Source organism: Echinops telfairi, unplaced genomic scaffold (genome assembly GCF_000313985.2).
Source record: "Echinops telfairi isolate 266 unplaced genomic scaffold, ASM31398v2 ScPeMD7_4;HRSCAF=17, whole genome shotgun sequence".
In the NCBI taxonomy this organism is placed as follows: Eukaryota; Metazoa; Chordata; class Mammalia; order Afrosoricida; family Tenrecidae; genus Echinops; species Echinops telfairi.
Genome location: NW_022103900.1, coordinates 33,212,104 through 33,221,042, shown reverse-complemented (window position 1 = coordinate 33,221,042; position 8,939 = coordinate 33,212,104). Strand labels below are relative to the sequence as shown.

At 40.1% G+C, this 8,939-nt stretch overlaps 1 long non-coding RNA gene across 1 annotated transcript in view; it reads right to left on the bottom strand.

The window, feature by feature from the left end:
- Window positions 1-8,939, bottom strand: part of LOC123522719 — a 106,858-nt gene that overhangs the window by 53,311 nt on the left and 44,608 nt on the right. The window contains exon 2 of the long non-coding RNA XR_006680940.1: window positions 3,405-3,526. This is a non-coding gene — a long non-coding RNA (uncharacterized LOC123522719). The remainder of the gene's footprint in view (window positions 1-3,404; window positions 3,527-8,939) is intronic.

Genomic DNA, 8,939 nt, shown 5'->3' with positions numbered 1-8,939 from the left:
GTGGTCAGACAGGCTGGTGTGCTTCTTCCATATGGGCTTTGATGCTTCTCAGCTAGATGGCTGCTTGTTTGTCTTCAAGCCTTTACGACCCAAGACGCTGTATCTTATGGTAGTTGAGCACCATCAGCTTTCTTCACCACCTTTGCTTATGTTCACATTTTTCTTCAGCAATCGTGTCAGGAAGGTGTGCATCCTGGAATGCCAATTTAATAGAACAATGTGTTCTTGCAATCAGTAAGTGCTTGAGGGGAGGCCCAATGTCCATCTGCTGCCTTAATATTAAACCTATGAATATATGCACGTAGATCTGTTTCCCCACACTCTTATATAAACATATTTACATATGTACATTCCAGTCTTAAAACCTCTATACATACTCTTTGTCCCCTAGTTCTTTCCTCTATTTCCCTTTACTTTCCTCTTGTCCCACTATCATGCTCAGCCTTCATTTGGGTTTCAGTGATTTCTCTCGGTTTCATTGCCCTTGCTGAATGCCTATCAGGCCTTTCGCACCCTCCTTGCCACTGTTTTTGGAACACTTGTTGCTCCCCTGTCCCTGGGTTGGTCAGCACCGCCTCCTTACCCCTGCCTCCCCCTCTCGCGTGTCCCCCCGGAACCGTTGGTCCCGTTGAGGAAACCCAATCGTATAAAGCAGAGACAACATCTAAAATCCCAAACTAGCAAAGTTAAGCATTAGCAGAGGCCCACCTTTCATAAAATGAAAGCGAGTAAGTGTTGTTGGGTTTTTGTTTATTTTCATTGAAATTACATCAAGGCCCTTAAAGGCTATCAAGACACCAAATCAAAAATGAACAGAAAGAGAGAGTGAAAAGGCTTCAGGGGGAAAAAAATTAGTATGCATTACATTGAGTATTAAAATGCCTACACCAAAGAAAACCTCATTAAAAAATGATAAGAAAGAGGTCTAAATACAGGCTTCTACATATGTAAGTATATTTATATATGATGATGGGTAAATAGATGCATATACTTATAGGTTTAGTATTAAGGCAGCATATGGACAATGGACGTCCACTCAAGTACTTCCTCAATGAAAGAACACTTTGTTTTATTAAATTGGCATCCCATGATGCACATGACATGATCGCTGAAGACAAATGTGTGCATAAGCAAATGTGGTGAAGAAAGCTGATGGTGCCCGGCTATCAAAAGATATAGCATCTGGGGTCTTAAAGGCTTGAAGGTAAACAAGCGGCCATCTAGCTCAGAAGCAACAAAACCCACATGGAAGAAGCACATCAGCCTGTGTGACCATGAGGTGTAGAAGGGATCAGGTATCAGGCATCAAAGAACAAAAAATCATATCATTGTAAATGAGGAGGAGTGCAGATTGGGGACCCAAAGCCCATCTATAGGTAATGGGACATCCCCTTACAGAAGGGTTGTAGGGAGGAGATGAGCCGGTCAGGGTGCAGTATAGCAACGATGAAACATACAACTCTCTTCTAATTCTTAAATGCTCCCTCCCCTCCCACTATCATGATCCCAATTCTACCTTATAAATCCAACTAGACCAGAAGATGTACACTGGTACAGATAGGAACCGGAAATACAGGGAATCCAAGACAGATGATCCCTTCAGGTCCAGTGCTGAGAGTGGCAATACCAGAGGATGGAGGGAAGGTGGGGTAGAAAGAGGGGACCGATTATAAGGATCTACATATAACCTCCTCCCTGGGTGACGGACAACAGAAAAGTGGGTGAAGGGAGGGAGACATCAGATAGTGTAAGACATGGCAAAATAATAATAATTTATAAATTATCAAGGGTTCATGAGAGAGGGGGAACAGAAAGGGAGGGGGGGAATGAGGGGCTGATACCAAGGGCTTAAGTGGAGAGCAAATGTTTTGAGAATGATGAGGGCAATGAATGTACAAATGTGCTTGACACAATAGATGGATTATGGATTGTGATAAGAGTTGTATGAGCCCCCAATAAAATGATTTTTTTAATGGTAAGATGTTCTAATTATGGTATGTCTAGAAGAAGGTGTTTCTTTCACGTATCACTAGTAAAGGAATAATAGAAGATATTTTTAATGAAATTTTTATTATGAATCAGGCAGGGGGAGGATTTATATTTTAGACCATCATCAAAACATTCCACAGTTCAAGCTCCTCATCAATATCTCCCATCTCATATTCTATCTCACCCACTCATCCCCATCCCATATCTCTTCTCCCTCTTTTTTAAGCTTTATTGGCATATAATTTACATATCATCCAATTTAATCATTCAGTCATATTATTAAGAAGAGTTGCACAATCCTCACCATAATCATTGAGCAAGCATCACCATAACCCATTTAAGAACATTTTCTTCTCACATTCATTATTGTTAGCTCCCCATTTCCCCCCAAACCTCCCCAGCCATTTTCCTAGAAATAACTGTGCAAATCAGTAAGACAAAGATAAACAAGTCAAAAGAAAAATAAGGAAAAGATATGCACATATAATTCACAAAGGATGAAACAATAACCAATGTACACATAAAAAAATGCTCAACTCCATTAAGGAGCTAAACATGCAAGTACACGACCCAGCTTGCTTTGTTTTGTTTTGTTTTAAAAGTCTAACAAAATCAATGTTGCCTGGAAGAAAATGAAGCAAGAACTCTCAGAGATATCCAGTGGGAAAACACATTGGTATAACCACTTTTTTTGAGCAAGCTGACAATAACTACAAAACTGGAGATTCCATCCTCCGGAGACCAGTAATTCCTCCCATTATATCTCCTCAGACACAAGGAGTGCAAAGTACTTGCATGAACCTATTCATAGCAGTGTTTTTTGTTAGAGAAAAAAAGAAAAGAAAATAGATAAAAAGACAAAGGAAAAATAAAGGTAAAATTGAATACAACACAGTCCTAATGTTACTGAACTATAGTAGTGTCTCAAATATTCATTAGAACCATGTGGGGGGGGGGGTGTTAAAACATTGATTGTTCAAGCCAACTTCCAGTTTCTCTTTAGTAGGTCTGTGGTGAACCCTGAGGCACAGCCAGCTGCAAGGTGGGAAAATGTGCTCAGAAAGGCCTCACTGAGCCTTACTGCTTCACGTGTGCCATCTTGAAATTAGTGCTTTTTTAACAAGAAGCCCCATATTTTATTTTGCACTGGGCCATGTTAACTTTATATATCTGATCCTAGTTTGAGAATTTTTGTTTTTTGTTTTGTTTGTGGTTGAGACTGCTGATCTGGGACCACATTCTGAGAGTCACTAAGCTACAGCAACCTAGATGCCTTAAAAACATAAGAATGGGCCCCCCCAAAAAAGGAGCAAGTTATAGAAGAGCAGGTAAATATACCATTTATGTAAGTTTTTTTATTATAAATATATATTTATTAAATAAAGGTACAAAAACAAGTATGAGACTATACACACCTAATGCAGAATACTGGTTACCTCCCAGGTAGAAGCAAGGGGAATGTGATCAAGAATCAGCAAGATAAGGAGCTTCTTCAATGCTGTACGTTTCGACAACTGGTGGTAAATTGCCTCCAATCCTTGAGAAAAGAAAATTATGCAATAACGTTTAGAAAATCAGGGGGAAATACTTGTAATAGACATGAACATATTCTGTCAGCATGTATAGAAATAAAATAAAAATAATATAACAAACATTCAAGCCCACACATTTAGAATAAGTACTAAAACTAAGCCAAATCTGCTGTTGAGTCTATTCAACTCATAGCGATCCTGTAGGACAGTGCAGACCTGCCAACAGAGTGTCAAATACTATCATCTTTTCGGGAAACCACTGTCACATTTTCCTCCAATGGAGAAGCTGTTGGGTTCAAACATTCCAATTTTAGGTTAGTAGCTGAGCGCTTGTAGTGAGTGCCACTATTGCTACTTAGAGTAAATGTAAACATTATAAATGATACATACCTATTTTACCTATCAAGACAGTCCCATTAAAAGGAAGGGGGGGGAGGAAGAAGAGGAGGAGACGAAGAAGAATCATGGAAACAATGTGACACATAAATTTACAAGGGCTTACAAATAGTCACACCCTTTGATCCAGTTATTTTCTTTCTACGAATGTATCCTACAGAAGTCATCAAAATAATGACAATAATCATTTGTGCAGATATACTCATCACCACACTATTACACAAAAATAATCACACACCCCCAAAATAAACAAATCACCATACATCATATGGCAGACATCTTAATGATATGTGGGAAATGGTGATTATATTAAGTGAAAAGGAAGCTATACAATATTACATATAGTATGATTTGTACTCTAAAAACAAAGTTTCAAAGAAAAATATTGAAAACAACTATGAGAAAATATTAACAGTTTGGCTCTAGCTAATGTGATCGTGGCTGTCTTGTTTCCTCCTCGATTTCTTTTCTGTAACATATGTTATTTTTACGTTCAGAGAAAGAAACAGAATAGTCGTTTCCATTAAGCATAAACCACTGCATACTAAGAGCTAAAGCCATCAATAAAAATGCCTTAACGAAGGGCTAGTTATTTTAATGAACATATCAAGAACTCTTCCAAAAACCCAACTCGCTGTCATTAAATTAATTCCAACTCATAGTGATCCTATAAGACAAGGTAAAACTGGGCTTGTGGGTTTGGGAGACTATAACACTTTATGGCAGTAGACAAGAAAGCCTTTCTCCTGCGGAATGGCTAGTAGACTTCAAACTGCTGGCCTTCTGGTCAGCAACCCAATGGGTAGCCACTACAACACCAGGGCTACTTTAATAACTCTTTGAAACATTTACTTCACTAAAAAAAGTCACCTGTAACTGGAAAGGGATCGATCATGTGTTCTCCAAAATGGAAATATTAACCTTCTAGTGTCTTTCTTAGGTTTCCCCTACCTTCTAATTCCTTTGAGTTGTAGATTATATTTTTCCTAGTTTCATGACATCTGCATCAATTTCTTAAACTTAATATCCTAAACGACACAATTTCATCAAGGACAATAGTTGAGATCCTAAGGGCTCCCAATGGCTTGGCTCTTCCATACACATGCAGCATGTCTATACAGACCAAGTCCATAAAGAAGGTATCATTGCCTTGACTTGATAGATGAGTCAAGCTCAGAATGGTTTAGGAACAATATCACAATGCTGGAGTTGTAGAACTTGCACTTGAATTCTGGTCAATTCAACTGCAGTGCATCATACCACCTTTCTATCCAAACTGATAACACAGAATGCTAGGTTTTACCAGATTAACCTAGACCAAACCCTGCCCACTAAAGACAAAGGAGGACAGTTAAAATACACACGCACATAAAACACGCACATGACACATACAATCATGATGAAAGTCTAACTGAAGGTAAGTCTATAATCAGTACAGGAAAAGTATTTAAATCTCTATCCTTGACAATGAACTATGAAACTATGAAACACTTTGACCCCATATTCTGAACCCATTCATTTGAGGACAAAGGTAGGAGAATACAGGTAACCTGTTATGGAAGACTAAATTTTCCAAAAGTGGCAGCAGTAATATTTTCAGTAATATTTCCCTCATAGAAGCTTGTCATTCCCCCAACCCTCTGGTTCAAATTGCGGAAACCTTGGCAGGCCATGTAGGAACAAAGTTCCTTGGAAGTGATGATGGGAGACTTCCACAAGTCGGCCTTGAAAGGCAATGGAACTTGTGCTCTTACCCTAACCAAGCCCTCCTCTTCCTCTCTGTATTTCCTTGTATCTCTCTTCTCTCATTTTCCTTTCTCCCTCCACCCCACCCCCACCCCCTCACACCTCTCTTCCTGCCTACTTCTCTGTGTCCTATTTTCAGTTCTCCCTATTGTCACAGAGAACCTGGACAGCCACTTACAGTAAGGAAACCTAAACTACACAGAAAGGCCACATGAAAGTCAGCCCAAGGGCTGCACGTCTCAGGTCAAAACTAGCATCAACCACCAGGGGTGTCACGGTAAGTCTTCAAGCAATTCCAGTCTCCACATTTGAGCCACCACAGCTGATGCAAAGATAAACTCTGCCTAATGAACTGCAAACTCCAGAGCAAAGCACCCAGTCATGCTTATAGGCCATTCTTTTGAAGTGTCAGTAAAGAAGCCATACCTCACTCACTCATCGCCATCACACTTGTTCCAACTCACAGAGCCCCTAAAGGGCAGAGGAGAGCTGCTCCTCAGGGTTTCTGAGGCTGCTAATTTTGATGAACTGCTTACCTTGCAGTTAGCAGGTGTGTGTGTGTGTGTGTGTGTGTGTGTGTGTGTGTGTGTGTGTGTGTAGAGAGAGAGAGAGAGAGAGAGAGAGAGAGAGAAGAGTTACGGAGCATTATAAACAGCTAAACATAGCCATAGCCACAACACTTTCCCTGCCTCTTGGTTCATTTCAGAATTCAGTACAACACCTAAAACTATCTGTTTTCTCTATAGGACAACGTCAAGGAAAATAAATTCTAATCATCAGGGTAAGGAAATGTGTAAGGAAATATTATCCTAAACAGTGAGATATCATAGTGAAATTTAACTTTTTTAGTGAAGGTACTGTTGAATTTAGTGTTCCATGCCTGGCGGTAAAGCATCCTTGAAGTTTGAGAAAGCGTTTTTCTTATCTGCTTCCCTCACTCTGACACTTCCTTCAGACCCTTGCCACGAAGATTTAGAAGAATCATGCAGGATAAAATTAATTATTTTAGGTTTTCAACAGGGATATTCACTAAGTTCCTAACCCAAACTTATTTTAGCCACTGGAATAAAAAATAACTAAAATATATTAGAGTAGCTTTTGGCAGTTAAATATTCTGTTTTCATTTTATTCTACCACCTTCTATTTTCCTAAAGTAGCCACAGTATTCACATAACATAAAATTCATCCTTTTAAAAACTATAGTCAGTTGTGTAGTCATTGCCACTCTCCAAGTTTAGAACATGTTCATTAGGCAAAAAATGGATGCTTTACCCATTAGTAGTCATGCCCCATTCCCCGCCTTCCCCCCATCCCTTAGCAGACACTAATCTGCTTCATATGTCTATGGGTTTGCATATTCTGGACATTTCATAAAAATGGACTAACATAATATATAATCTTTTCTCTATCTTCTTTCATTTAGGATAATGTTTTCAATATTCACCTTTGTAGTACACAAGGGGGTACCCCCCCAAAAAAAACAAAAAACAGATGTAATGTGAAGGAGATAGTGCATTTGGAGTTCATTCCACCAGGTCAGACTGTTAATCAAGCTTTCTATTAAGAGATTCTGAAAAGACTGTATAACAGTGTGCAACAAAAAAGTCTTATCTGTGGCAGGCTGGAGACTGGTTTTGTAACCATGACAATGCACCTGCTCATGCAATTATCTCAGTGTGCCAGTTTTTGTCAACAAACAGGATGCCTCTCCGCAGCCCACCCCCCACCCCACCAAGCACCTTACTCACCTGACCTCACTCTGTGCGACTTCTTTTTGTTTCCATGAAGAGAAACATGAAAACACAGCTATTTGATGACTAAAGAAGTGAATACAAAAACAAAGGAGGTGCTGTCGGCCATCCAAACAGATGAGTTTGAAAAATGTTTCCACAAATAGAATCGCAGATTTGACAAATGTATTAAGTGTAATGGCACATATTTTGAAAGTGTTAAAGGTGTTTTTAAAATTTTTTTAATTACATAGCTTTGTGGGGAAAATTCCAGTTTGAAATTTTGTATATCAATTTTTAACTCTTTGTTATTGCCGAGTATTATCCCAGGGCATGAATATTTTGACCTGAACTAAGTACCCACAATATATGACAATATGTTAGCAAATGATCTTGTGTACATATGATCAAGGACAATACATGGCAATTTTCTTGCTCCTCTATGCTCCCCCCAAGCACCCTCCCCCAACCTCACCCCACCCAAAAAAACTTCTTTAAAGTATTAAAATCCAAAGACATCACTTTGAAGTCTCGGATGCACCTTGCCCTAGTCATGGCAATTTCAATGGCTTCATGGGCATGGGAAATCTGGACAGTGAATAAGACAGAGAAATGGATACATTTGAATTGTGGTACTGATGAAGAATATAAAAAGTACCATGGTAATATGGCAGGGACCAGACCAAATACAGGGATACACATGGTAGACAACTGAAAAGGAGGTGGGGAAAAGGGGGAAAAATTTTTTTAAAAAAAATAGGTAGTGGGAGCACTGGGTCCTAACCTACCCAAGGGGAGGGTATTGTTTATATCTCCACAGGGAACGAGGGACCAGACTTCAACCCAGTGCTCCAAGATGTGAATGCAACATGCCAGCATGGAGTAGGGAACCAGTGGAGAGGTGTGGGGGCTGGCCCCAATCCCAACTACTAAGTGGAAACCTGCCCCTCCCCCCAGAAGAATTTATTTCAAAATACAGCATTGAATGTGCAGCTCCTGGAGAGGGGCATATCTGATCGGAGCACACGGGTGCAGATGACGGGGGGAGGAGGAGAGAGTGGAGCACATCCTGACCCACCAGGCCATGAGGACAATTAGAGCAGCCAGTCCACAGAGAGGATCACATGGCCAGCCCCACTATTAGACATGACACCCCTCACTACCCATAGCCCTACATGGGACAACACCAGAGACACAGTGTGGGAAGTGCATCCGATCTGATCCCGCCACACTGAGGCAAAACACAAAGGGAGTGCAACAGAACAACAAGGGAATGGAGTGGCAAGGTTCCCAGGGAATGCTGAAGGTGGACTTTGCGGCCAGGGCATGGTGCCCCAACAGACTGGACTGGAAAACACTCCTAAAGGGCAACAAACTACAAGCTTTTCTTTCTTGTGGTGTTTTGTTTTGTTTTTTTGTCATTGGTTTGTTGTTGTTGTTGTTGTTGTTGTATATTGTCGCTTGGTTTGGCTCTGTCTTGTTTTTGTGCATGTTATTATGTCTGCAGGTCTTTCTAAATAAGATAGGCTGGATGAACAATCTGGAG